General features: G+C 41.0%; 1 protein-coding gene and 1 long non-coding RNA gene across 2 annotated transcripts in view; one reads left to right on the plus strand and one right to left on the minus strand.

The window, feature by feature from the left end:
- The window catches only part of LOC139754961 (V-type proton ATPase subunit e 2-like), a 50,252-nt gene that overhangs the window by 35,728 nt on the left and 357 nt on the right, over window positions 1-14,167 (minus strand). The window lies entirely within an intron of this gene.
- LOC139754962 (uncharacterized) overlaps window positions 1-14,167 on the plus strand; it is a 310,481-nt gene that overhangs the window by 9,376 nt on the left and 286,938 nt on the right. The window lies entirely within an intron of this gene.

Genomic DNA, 14,167 nt, shown 5'->3' on the forward strand with positions numbered 1-14,167 from the left:
TATATGTGTCAGGTGGAGGGAACGAGTAGAAGTGGAGACCAAACTGGACGTGGAAGGATAAAGTGAAAAAGATTTTAAGCAATCAGGGCCTGAACATGCAGGAGGGTGAAAGGGTGAATTGGAACGATGTGGTATACCGGGGTCGACATGCTGTTAATGGATTGAACCAGGGCATGTGAAGCGTCTGAGGTAAACCATGGAAAGTTTTGTGGGGCCTGGATGTGGAAAGGAAGCTGTGGTTTCGGTGCATTATACATGACAGCTAGAGACTGAGTGTGAATGAATGTGACCTTTGTTGTCTTTTCCTAGCGCTACCTCGCGTGTGTGCAGGAGGAGGGAGTTGTCATTTCTTGTGTGGTGGGTTGGCAATGGGAATGAATAAAGGTAGCAAGTATGAATTATATTCGTGTCTGTATATGTATATGTCTGTGTATGTGGATGTATGTATATGTTGAAATGTATAGGTATGTATAAGTGCATGTGTGGACATGTATGTATGTGCATGTGTGGACATGCATGTATATTATATTTATATATTATATATTTTATATATTTATATATTTTATATATTATATTTTTTATATATATATTATATATATTTTATATATATATATATAATATATATATATATATACACATGTATATAATTAAATATTTGCTGCCTTTATTCATTCCCGTCGCCACCCCGCCACGCATGAAATGACAACCACCTCCCCACGCATGCACGCGAGGTAGTGCTAGGAAAAGACAATGATGGCCACATACGTTCACACTCAGTCTCTAGCTGTCATGTGAAACCACAGTGAAACCACAGCTCCCTTTCCACATCCAGGCCCCACAAAACTTTCCATGGTTTACCCGACGCTTCACATGCCCTGGTTCAATCCATTGACATTATGTCGACCCTGATATTCCCTCAAAGGTCCAGTCCTTTGTTCTTAACGCAACCTCGCTAATGCGGGAAATGGCGAATAGTATGAAAGATATATATATATACTTAGAAATGAATGTATATGTGCATGTGTGGACGTGTATGTATATACATATGTATGAGGGTGGGTTGGGCTATTCTTTCGTCTGTTTCCTTGCGCTACCTTACTAATGCGGGAGACAGTAACAAAATATTATTTTTTTTTATTATACTTTGTCGCTGTCTTCCGCGTTTGCGAGGTAGCGCAAGGAAACATACGAAAGAAAAGGCCCAACCCCCCCCATACACATGTATATACATACGTCCACACACGCAAATATACATACCTACACAGCTTTCCATGGTTTACCCCAGACGTTTCACATGCCTTGATTCAATCCACTGACAGCACGTCAACCCCGGTATACCACATCGCTCCAATTCACTCTATTCCTTGCCCTCCTTTCACCCTCCTGCATGTTCAGGCCCCAATCACACAAAATCTTTTTCACTCCATCTTTCCACCTCCAATTTGGTCTCCCTCTTCTCCTCGTTCCCTCCACTTCCGACACATATATCCTCTTGGTCAATCTTTCCTCACTCATTCTCTTCATGTGCCCAAACCACTTCAAAACACCCTCTTCTGCTCTCTCAACCACGCTCTTTTTATTTCCACACATCTCTCTTACCCTTACGTTACTCACTCGATCAAACCACCTCACACCACACATTGTCCTCAAACATCTCATTTCCAGCACATCCATCCTCCTGCGCACAACTCTATCCATAGCCCACGCCTCGCAACCATACAACATTGTTGGAACCACTATTCCTTCAAACATACCCATTTTTGCTTGCCGAGATAATGTTCTCGACTTCCACACATTCTTCAAGGCCCCCAGAATTTTCGCCCCCTCCCCCACCCTATGATCCACTTCCGCTTCCATGGTTCCATCCGCTGCCAGATCCACTCCCAGATATCTAAAACACTTCACTTCCTCCAGTTTTTCTCCATTCAAACTCACCTCCCAATTGACTTGACCCTCAACCCTACTGTACCTAATAACCTTGCTCTTATTCACATTTACTCTTAACTTTCTTCTTCCACACACTTTACCAAACTCAGTCACCAGCTTCTGCAGTTTCTCACATGAATCAGCCACCAGCGCTGTATCATCAGCGAACAACAACTGACTCACTTCCCAAGCTCTCTCATCCCCAACAGACTTCATACTTGCCCCTCTTTCCAAAACTCTTGCATTTACCTCCCTAACAACCCCATCCATAAACAAATTAAACAACCATGGAGACATCACACACCCCTGCCGCAAACCTACATTCACTGAGAACCAATCACTTTCCTCTCTTCCTACACGTACACATGCCTTACATCCTCGATAAAAACTTTTCACTGCTTCTAACAACTTTCCTCCCACACCATATATTCTTAATACCTTCCACAGAGCATCTCTATCAACTCTATCATATGCCTTCTCCAGATCCATAAATGCTACATACAAATCCATTTGCTTTTCTAAGTATTTCTCACATACATTCTTCAAAGCAAACACCTGATTCACACATCCTCTACCACTTTTGAAACCACACTGCTCTTCACCAATCTGATGCTCTGTACATGCCTTCACCCTCTCAATCAATACCCTCCCATATAATTTCCCAGGAATACTTAACAAACTTATACCTCTGTAATTTGAGCACTTGCTTTTATCCCCTTTGTGTTTGTACAATGGCACTATGCAAGCTTTCTGCTGATCCTCAGGCATCTCACCATGAGTCATACATACATCAAATAACCTTACCAACCAGTGAACAATACAGTCACCCCCTTTTTTGATAAATTCCACGGCAATACCATCCAAATCCGCTGCCTTGCCGGCTTTCATCTTCCACAAAGCTCTTACTACCTCTTCTCTGTTTACCAAATCATTCTTCCTAACCCTCTCACTTTGCACACCACCTCGACCAAAACACCCTATATCTGCTACTCTATCATCAAACACATTCAACAAACCTTCAAAATCTCACTCCATCTCTTCACATCACCACTACTTGTTATCACCTCCCCATTAGACCCCTTCAATGATGTTCCCATTTGTTTCCTTGTCTTACACACTTTATATACCTCCCTCCAAAACATCTTTTTATTCTCCCTAAAATTTAATGATACTCTCTCACCCCAACTCTCATTGGCCCTCATTTTTTGCCTCTTGCACCTTTTTCTTGATCTCCTGCCTCTGTGTTTTATATATCTTCCAGTCACATGCATAATATTCCTGCAAAAATCGTCCAAATGCCTCTCTTTTCTCTTTCACTAATCTTACTTCTTCATCCCACGACTCACTACCCTTTCTAATCTATCCAACTCCTACGCTTCTCATGCCACAAGCATCTTTTGCACAAGCCATCACTGCTTCCCTAAATACATCCCATTCCTCCCCCACTCCCCTTACGTCCTATGTTCTCACCTTTTTCCATTCTCTATTCAATCTCTCCTGGTACTTCCTCACACAAGTTTCCTTCCCAAGCTCACTTACTTTCACCACTCTCTTCACCCCAACATTCTCTCTTGTTTTCTGAAAACCTCTACATATCTTCACCTTTGCCTCCAGAAGATAATGATCAGTCATCCCTCTAGTTGCACCTCTGAGCACATTAACATCCAAAAGTCTCTTTTGCACGCCTAAAAATTAACACGTAATCCAATAATGCTCTCTAGCTATCTCTCCTACTTACATACGTATACTTATGTATATCCCTGGGGATATGGGAGAAAAAATATTTTCCACGCATTCCCTGTGTGTTGTAGAAGGCGACTATAGGGGACAGGAGGATTTGGCTAGAAACCCTTCCCCTCCTTGTATTTTAAATTTCTTAAAGGGGAAAACAGGAGACATGTGGGGAGTGCTCATCCTCCTTGAAGGCTCAGATTGGGGTGTGTAAATGTGTGTGAATGTCACCAAGATGAGAAAAAAGGAGAGATAGGTAGTATGTTTGAGGAAAGGAACCTGGATGTTTTGGCTCTGAGTCAAATGAAGCTCAAGGGTAAAGGGGAAGAGTGGTTTGGGAATGTCTTGGGAGTAAAGTCAGGGGTTAGTGAGAGCACTAGAGCAAGGGAAGGAGTAGTACTACTGAAACAGGAGTGGTGGGAGTATGTGATAGAGTGTAAGAAACTAAACTCTAGAGATTGATATGGGTAAAACTGAAAGTGGATGGAGAGAAAGGGGTGATTATTGGTGCATATGCACCTGGGCATGAGAAGAAAGATCATGAGAGGCAAGTGTTTTGGGAGCAGCTGAGTGAGTGTGTTAGTAGTTTTGATGCACGAGACCGGGTTATAGTGATGGGTGATTTGAATGCAAAGGTGAGTAATGTGGCAGTTGAGGGAATAATTGGTGTACATGAGGTGTTCAGTGTTGTAAATGGAAATGGTGAAGAGCTTATAGATTTGTGTGCTGAAAAAGGACTGGTGATTGGGCATACCTGGCTTAAAAAGAGAGATATACACAAGTATACATATGTAAGTAGGAGAGATGGCCAGAGAATGTTATTTGATTACGTGTTAATTGATAGGTACGTGAAAGAGAGACTTTTGGATGTTAATGTGCTGAGAGGTGCAACTGGAAGGATGTCTGACCATTATCTTGTGGAGGTGAAGGTTAAGATTTGTAGGGGTTTTCAGAAGAGAAAATGTTGGGGTGAAGATGAGTTGTGACAGTAAATGAGCTTGGGAAGGAGACTTGTGTGAGGAAGTACCAGGAGAGCCTGAGTGCAGAATGGAAAAAGGTGAGAGCAAAGGATGTAAGGGGAGTGGGGGAGGAATGGGGTGTATTTAGGGTAGCAGTGATGGCTTGTGGAAAAGAGGCTTGTGGCATGAGAAGCGAGGGAGGTGGGCAGATTAGAAAGGGTAGTGTGTGATGGAATGAAGAAGTAAGATTATTAGTGAAAGAGATTAGAGGCACTTGGATGATTTTTGCAGGGAAATAGTGGAAATGAGTGGGAGATGTATAAAAGAAAGAGGCAGGAGGTCAAGAGAAAGGTGCAAGAGGTGAAAAAGAGGGCAAATGAGAGTTGGGATGAGAGAGTATAATTTTTAAATCTTAAGGAGAATAAAAAGATGTTTTGGAAGGAGGTAAATAAAGTGCGTAAAACAAGAGAAAAAATGGGAACATCGGTGAAGGGGGCTATTGGGGAGGCAGTAATAAGTAGTGGTGATGTGAGAAGGAGATGGAGTGAGTATTTTGAAGTTTTATTGAATGTGTTAGATGATAGAGTGGCAGATATAGGGTGTTTTGGTCGAGGTGGTGTGCAAAGTGAGAGGGTCAGGGAGAAAATTTGGTAAACAGAAGAGGTAGTGAAAGCTTTGAGGAAGATGAAAGCCGGCAAGGCGGCGGGTTTGGATGGTATTGCAGTGGAATGTATTAAAAAAGGGAGTGACTGCATTTTTGACTGGTTCGTGATGATATTAATGTTCACTGTATGTATGGCTCATGGTGAAAAGCCTGAGGATTGGCGGAATGCATGCATAGTGCCATTGTACAAAGGCAAAGGGGATAAAGGCGAGTGTTCACATTACAGAGGTGTAAGTTTGTTGATTATTCTTGGGAAATTATATGGGAGGGTTTTGATTGAGAGGGTGAAGGCATGCACAGAGCATCAGATTGGGGAAGATCAGGGTGGTTTCAGAAGTGGTAGAGGATGTGTGGATCAGGTGTTTGTTTTGAAGAATGTATGTGAGAAATACTTAGAAAAATAAATGAATTTGCATGTAGCATTCATGGATCTGGAGAAGGCATATGATAGAGTTGATAGAGATGCTCTGTGGAAGGTATTAAGAATATATGGTGTGGGAGGCAAGTTGTTAGAAGCAGTGAAAAGTTTTTATCGAGGATGTAAGGCACGTGTACGAGTAGGAAGAGAGGAAAGGGATCGATTCTCAGTGAATGTTGGTTTGCGGTAGGGGTTAGTGATGTCTCCATGGTTGTTTAATTTGATATGGATGGGGTTGTTAGGGAGGTGAATGCAAGAGTTTTGTAAAGAGGGGCAAGTATTTAGTCTCTTGTGGATGAGAGAGCTTGGGAAGTGAGTCAGTTGTTGTTCGCTGATGATACAGCGCTGGTGGCTGATTTGGGTGAGAAACTGCGGAAGCTGGTGACTGACTTTGGTAAAGTGTGTGAAAGAAGAAAGCTGAGAGTAAATGTGAATAAGAGCAAGGTTATTAGGTACAGTCTGGTTGAGTCAATTTGAATGGAGAGAAATTGGAGGAAGTCAAGTGTTTTAGATATCTGGGAGTGGATTTGGTAGTGGATGGAACCATGTAAGTGGAAGTGAGTCACTGGATGGGGGAGGGGGCGAAAGTTCTCGGAGCGTTGAAGAATGTGTGGAAGGCGAGAACATTATCTCAGAAAGCAAAAATGGGTATGTTTGAAGGAATAGTGGTCCCAACAATGTTATATGGTTGTGAGGCATGGGCTATACATAGGATTGTGCGGAGTAGGGTGGATGTGTTGGATATGAGATGTTTGAGGAGAATATGTGGTGTGAGGTGGTTTGATCGAGTAAGAAATGAAAGGGTAAGAGAGATGTGTGGTAATAAAAAGAGTGTGGTTGAGAGAGCAGACAAGGTGTATTGCAATGGTTTGGTCACATGGAGAGAATGAGTGAGGAAAGATTGACAAAGAGGATATATGTGCCATAGGTGGAGGGAATGAGAAGTGGGAGACCAAATTGGAGGTGGAAGGATGGAGTAAAAAAAGATTTTGGGCGATTGTGGCCTGAACGTGAAGGAGGGGGAAAGGTTTGCCAGAAATAGAGTTAATCGGAACGATGTGGTATACTGAGGTCGACGTGCTGTCATTGGATTGAACCAGGGTACGTGAAGCGTATGGGGTAAACCATGGAAAGTTTTGTGGGGGCCTGGTTGTGGAAAGGGAGCTGTGGTTTCGGTGCAATATACATGACAGCTAGAGACTGAGTGTAAACGAATGTGGCATTTGTTGTCTTTTCTTAGTACTAACTTGCTTGCGTGCGGGAGTGGGGGGGGGGTGGAGTGTCATTTCATGTGTGACGGGGTGCTATGGGAATGAATGAAGGCAGGAAGTATAAATTATGTACATATGTATACATGTATATGTGTGTGTATGTTGAAATGTATAGGTATGTATATGTGCATGTGTGGATGTGTATGTATGGAAAGGATCACAATTTTGGGCGTGATCAAGATATTCCTATGAGTCCACGGGGAAAATGAAACTCGAAAAGTTCCCAAGTGCACTTTCGTGTAATAATCACATCATCAGGGGAGACACAAGAGAGAAATAAAAGTCAGTTGATACACATCGAAAAGATAAAGCTAGGACGCCATTTGGTAAACGTGATTGTCCAAAACATACAATGAGCGTTCATAAACTTATCATTTTACAAATCTTATCAACAATAAAGTTATCTAATTTGTATAGACCATCACTAATATTAAAATTATAATTCTTTGTGTATTTAATAATAGAAGATTCAATGATATTTCTCTTTGTAATAGAGTTAGAGTTAATAACTGAGATGGCGTTACTCCAGTCAATACAATGATCATAGTTTTTAACATCATTAAACAAGGCATTTGATTCTTGTCCTGTTCTTATACTATATTTATGTTGCTTAAGTCTAACAGAAAGATCCTTACCAATCTGACCAACATAAAATTTATCACAGTTTCCACAAGGCACTTTATAGATGCAACCAAGAGAATTTTCTGGTGAATTCCTGATTAAGATATTCTTTGTAGAAGATATTCTTTATAGTATTATTGTTGTTAAAGGCAACATTTACATTAAAGGATTTAAGCAACATCGGAAGCAAAGTGAAATTATTATTAAAAGGGAGAACTAAAAGATTCTTGGTGTCAATGGGATGTTTGGGCTCAACTCTATAAAATGATTTCTTTGCTAACTTAAGGGATTTATCAATGAAAGATCTAGGGTACTTTAACTTAGATCCAATAGAATTTATCTTCTCAAACTCATCATCAATAAACTCTGGACTGCAAATATGTAATGCCCTAAGGAACATAGATTGAAATGATGATAATTTAACTCTGCCATGTTGAGATGAGTAATAATGGATATATGAGCTGAGCATACATTGGTGGCTTTTCTGTATATGCTAAACTTAAACTTGTTTCCTTGTCTATGGATCATGCAATGATGATGTGATTATTACACGAAAGTGCACTTGAGAAATTTTCGTGCTTCACTTTCCCCGTGGACTCAGGAATGTGTATGTGTGTGGGTGGGTTGGGCCATTCTTTCGTCTGTTTCCTTGCTCCACCTTGCTAACATGGGAGACTTACAAAGTATAATAAAAAAAAAAGGTACATATATATATATATATTGATGTCTTTTGTTGTTGAAGGAGGTAAATAATGTGCGAAAGATGAGAAAAAATGGGAACAGGTGAAGGTGTGAGAGGGGAAGTGATAACAGGTAGTGATGAAAATAGTAGGAGATGGAACAAGTAATTGATGGACTGCTGAATTCATTTGATACAGTGGCAGATGTAGGGTGTTTTAGTTGGAGCGGTATGTAAAGTGAGAGTCATGGAGAGTGGTTTGGTGAAGAGAAAAGAAGTGGTGAAAGCCATGTGTTGATGAAATGTGGCAAGGCAGTAGGATTCGATGGTACTGCAGGGGAAAGGGGCTGACTGTGTTGTTGATTGGTTAGCAAGGTTATTCACTGTACGTATGGTGTAATGCCTGAGGATTGGAGGAATGTATGTATAGTGACACTCGATAAAAGCAAAGTGGATAAAGGTGAGTGTTTAAACTACATAGGCACAAGTTTGTTAATTGTACTTAGTAAATTGTGTGGGAGGTTATTGACTGAGAGGTTGAAGGCATGTACAGAACATCAGACTGGAAAGGAGCATTTTAGTTTCAGAAGTGATAGAGGATGTGTGGATCATTTGTATGCTTTGAAGGATGTGTGTGAGAATTACTTTGAAAAACAGATAGAGTTATATGAAGCATTTATGGATCTGGAGAAGGCATATGATAGGGTTGGTAGAGATGCTGTGTGGAAGGTTTGAAGAACATATGTTGTGTGAAGTAAGCCACTAGAAGCAGTGAAAAGTTTTTATCAATGGTGTAAGGCATTTATACGAATAGGAAGAGAGTTGGGTGAATGGTTTCAGTGAAGTTAGTTCTGCGGCATGGGTGTGTGATGTCAGCATGGTCGTTTAATTAGTTTATGGATGGAATGGTGAGGGAGGTAAATGCAAGAGTCTTGGAGGGAGGGGCATGTATGCAGCCTGCTGGGGATGAGAAGGCTTGGGAAACGAGTCAGTCATTGTTCGCTGATAATACAGCACTAGTGGCTGATTTGAGTGAGAAACTGCAGAAATTGGAGACTAAGCTTGGAAGAGTGTGTGAGAGGAAAAAGTTGAGAGTAATTGTGAATAAAAGCAAGGTTATCAGGTTCAGTAGGGTTGGGGACAAGTTAGTTGGGAGGTAAGTTTGCATGGAGAAAAATTGGAGGAAGAAGTGTTTAGATATCTAGGAGTGGACTTGTCAGTGAATGGAACCATGGAAGTTGCAGTAACTCATAGGGAAGGGGGAGTGGGCAAAGGTTCTGGGAGCGATGAAGAATATGTGGAAAGAGAGAACATTATCTTGGAAAGCAAAAATGGGTATGTTTGAAGGAATAGTAGTTCCATTTCTATTATATGGTTGTGAGGTATGAGCTATAGATAGGGTTGTACGGAGGAGGGTAGATGTGTTGGATATGAGATGTTTGAAGACAATATTTGGTATGAGGTGGTTTGATCGAGTAAGTAATGAAAGGGTGAGAAAGATGTGTGGAAATAAAATGAATGTGGTAAGATAACAGAAGAGGGCGTGTTGAAATGGTTTGGGCATATGGTGAGAATGAGTGGGGAAAAGTTGACAATGAGGACATGTGTGTCAGAAGTGAAGGGAACAACGAGAAGCAGGAGACCAGATTGGAGATGCAAGGATGGACTGAAAAAGATTTTGAGTGATCAGAGCCTGAACATGCAGGGGGATGAAAGAGGTGCATGCAATAGAGTGAATTGGAACGATGTAGTATACTGGGATTGTGCCATCAATGGAATGTACCAGTGCATGTGAAACATCCAGGGTATACCATGGAAAGCTCTGTGGAGCGTGGATTTGGCTGTGGTTTTGGTGCATTACACATGATAGCTCATGTATGGATGTGAGTAGATGTGGCCTTTCTTTGTCTGTTTCCTGGCACTAACTTGCTGATGAGATCTAAATGTCTTTCTACTCCACTAATGTCTGAGTTTCTGGCCTATTCTGCTATGACATACCACCTTGTAAGGACTCGGAGGTCTAATGTTGTTTGAATTTTTTGTATCTTCGACCATTTATTATTGATACCATTATGTGTATTCATTTCACTTGTTTGCAGATTTTATGCACAGTTTTTTGTCTCTGTATGTACTAAAGGTGACTGAATCAGTGAGCAAGCTGTTGCTCATCATCTTATCATCAATCACTGATACGAATGAGGGTAGGTTGTGGACACCATTGACTGTAATAATTCAATTTTATTATTTGTGTGTGTGTGTGTGTGTGTGTGTGTGTGTTTATGTATATAATGATAACTGAAGTTGAATATGCTACAGAAAAAGCTCACTCATTATCTCATTGTTTCAACTACATCAATATGTATAGTATATACCATTGATGTAAGGATATGCACATCTGCAGAAGCATTTGCAATATGGAAGATTGACAAAGATAATTCTCTTTAATATGCAGTTATTTCCAAGAGATTATGTAGATAATGACCATTGAAGTTGAATAAATCATAAAATGAGCTATCAATTGTTGTCTTATCATCTCATCTCTATTTGAAATAGGGGAATGCCATGATACAGATGGGTTGAAGTTGGCATCAACTGAGATAATCTATTGTTCACGGCATGTACCACTATAAATATAATACTGAAACTATATGTGCATCTTCAGAAGCAATGGAGACATGTAGAACAAAGTTGTGAGGCAACAATAACAGGAGCGGGGGTCGATATATCAGTTGGTAGGGCTGAAATGTTGGTAAATATATTGGAACAAACTGCTGGTATGGACCAAAGTCACTTGGAGCTGAAATGTCACTTGGGGCCGAAACGTCAGTAAAGCTACAATGTATGGCACGCCGGATGCAGATTTGCCTTGGGCTGTCTGCAATAAGTTCATTAGCAAATGTCCATGCACATAATGAGAGAACATTTCCAGATTACTTTGGAAAGCATCCCTCCTCCTTTAGCTGATAAATTAGGATGAAAGTGGCAGCTACCAGTCAGTTCCTTGCACTGTGAACAGTTGGCATAGAGCAGGCTTTTACCCCACAATTTCCATCTTATTCAAATCCCTGCCCAATTTGTAAAGACTTAAAATTGTGGGTGTAGGATGTGCTATGAGGGTAACTTATAACGTAACTTACGCAGAGAAACTTGATTTGGAAAATGGCAACTTATGTTTTAGCTGTTTTATACAGATCATTGTGATTACAGAAATACTTGCAGAGCATGAGTCAAGAGCATTATGTGTGACTGAATGATGTCAGATAAGGTGACAGAGGTACCTCTGGCAAAATATGGGGTTATTAGTAAAATTTCCTTAGCTAATATTGATATAAGTAAATCACTTATAAAAAATCAATAGAATCTATAAAAAATCAATAGAATCTATGAAAACCTCACCTGACTTCCTTAGCAGTCAAGATTTTCCTTTATTTACAATAATCTAGTTCAAACATACTAGTCACACATGAAAGTGCACTGGCAGTGTGATGCCATATGTCAACAAATAGATGATAAAACGCAATCCTAGTAGTAGACGTATATAATATTGGTATCTTTAGATAGAGTTGATAGAGATGCTCTGTGGAAGGTATTAAGAATATATGGTGTGGGAGGCAAGTTGTTAGAAGCAGTGAAAAGTTTTTATCGAGGATGTAAGGCATGTGTACGTGTAGGAAGAGAGGAAAGTGATTGGTTCTCAGTGAATGTAGGTTTGCGGCAGGGGTGTGTGATGTCTCCATGGTTGTTTAATTTGTTTATGGATGGGGTTGTAAGGGAGGTAAATGCAAGAGTCCTGGAAAGAGGGGCAAGTATGAAGTCTGTTGGGGATGAGAGAGCTTGGGAAGTGAGTCAGTTGTTGTTCGCTGATGATACAGCGCTGGTGGCTGATTCATGTGAGAAACTGCAGAAGCTGGTGACTGAGTTTGGTAAAGTGTGTGGAAGAAGAAAGTTGAGAGTAAATGTGAATAAGAGCAAGGTTATTAGGTACAGTAGGGGTGAGGGTCAAGTCAATTGGGAGGTGAGTTTGAATGGAGAAAAACTGGAGGAAGTGAAGTGTTTTAGATATCTGGGAGTGGATCTGTCAGCGGATGGAACCATGGAAGCGGAAGTGGATCATAGGGTGGGGGAGGGGGCGAAAATTTTGGGAGCCTTGAAAAATGTGTGGAAGTCGAGAACACTATCTCGGAAAGCAAAAATGGGTATGTTTGAGGGAATAGTGGTTCCAACAATGTTGTATGGTTGCGAGGCGTGGGCTATGGATAGAGATGTGCGCAGGAGGATGGATGTGCTGGAAATGAGATGTTTGAGGACAATGTGTGGTGTGAGGTGGTTTGATCGAGTAAGTAACGTAAGGGTAAGAGAGATGTGTGGAAATAAAAAGAGCGTGGTTGAGAGAGCAGAAGAGGGTGTTTTGAAATGGTTTGGGCACATGGAGAGAATGAGTGAGGAGAGATTGACCAAGAGGATATATGTGTCGGAGGTGGAGGGAACGAGGAGAAGAGGGAGACCAAATTGGAGGTGGAAAGATGGAGTGAAAAAGATTTTGTGTGATCGGGGCCTGAACATGCAGGAGGGTGAAAGGAGGGCAAGAAATAGAGTGAATTGGAGTCATGTGGTATACAGGGGTTGACGTGCTGTCAGTGGATTGAAGCAAGGCATGTGAAGCGTCTGGGGTAAACCATGGAAAGCTGTGTAGGTATGTATATTTGCGTGTGTGGACGTGTGTATGTACATGTGTATGGGGGGGGGGTTGGGCCATTTCTTTCGTCTGTTTCCTTGCGCTACCTCGCAAACGCGGGAGACAGCGACAAAGTATAAAAAAAAAAAAAAAAAAAAAAAAAATCTTTATACTGTCATTTCAGGTACTTAGTAAAGTTTTACAAATTTATATTGTATATTGTATATTGTGTCGGAGGTGGAGGGAACGAGGAGAAGAGGGAGACCAAATTGGAGGTGGAAAGATGGAGTGAAAAAGATTTTGTGTGATCGGGGCCTGAACATGCAGGAGGGTGAAAGGAGGGCAAGGAATAGAGTGAATTGGAGCGATGTGGTATACCAGGGTTGACGTGCTGTCAGTGGATTGAATCAGGGCATGTGAAGCGACTGGGGTAAACCATGGAAAGCTGTGTAGGTATGTATATTTGTGTGTGTGGACGTATGTATATACATGTGTATGGGGGGGGGTTGGGCCATTTCTTTCGTCTGTTTCCTTGCGCTACCTCGCAAACGCGGGAGACAGCGACAAAGTATAATAAATAAATATAAAATAAAATATTGTACAAGTTTTACCTACTTCCCATTACTTATTTTCCCTGATATAATTAAACCATTTCCTAATTAAATATTGTTGAATATGGTATGATGCTCTGCAACTGTTATTATTTTCTCTAAACATTACAACAGCACTGCGGATCAATATCATTCAACACTCGAAGCTAATCCTGATGCAGAGCTACACCGATAAATTACCACAAAAGGTAATATCCAAAGATCTGTTTCAATTCTACAGTGTGAGGGATCCATTGGTGGCTGCCACTCATGAGAATCTATCAGTTATAAAACGTGCACCAGCTTTCTCTTGAAGTACCACTTTTACTGTTAATGGAGTCCATTAATAAGCGTTTCTCTCAAATCCATGTTATATTTCTGATGTCCCTAACCTGGAACTTCACCATTATCTCTGTGGTGCCCTTAATATGGAACTTAACCCCTTGCAGAACCACAGCATTCAAAGATAGTTTCGGTACGTGGATAAACTGGTAGTTTACCGTTATTTCAGCTTTGCCCCATACACCACATCATAAATAACATAACCTAATGGTACCGATATATCCAAAAGGGACCTTAGAGCTACAAGCGCCGAATGGATCATCGTTGTATCTGTGGGCAGATCTCACCACT

This window comes from Panulirus ornatus, chromosome 18 (genome assembly GCF_036320965.1).
Source record: "Panulirus ornatus isolate Po-2019 chromosome 18, ASM3632096v1, whole genome shotgun sequence".
In the NCBI taxonomy this organism is placed as follows: domain Eukaryota; kingdom Metazoa; phylum Arthropoda; class Malacostraca; order Decapoda; family Palinuridae; genus Panulirus; species Panulirus ornatus.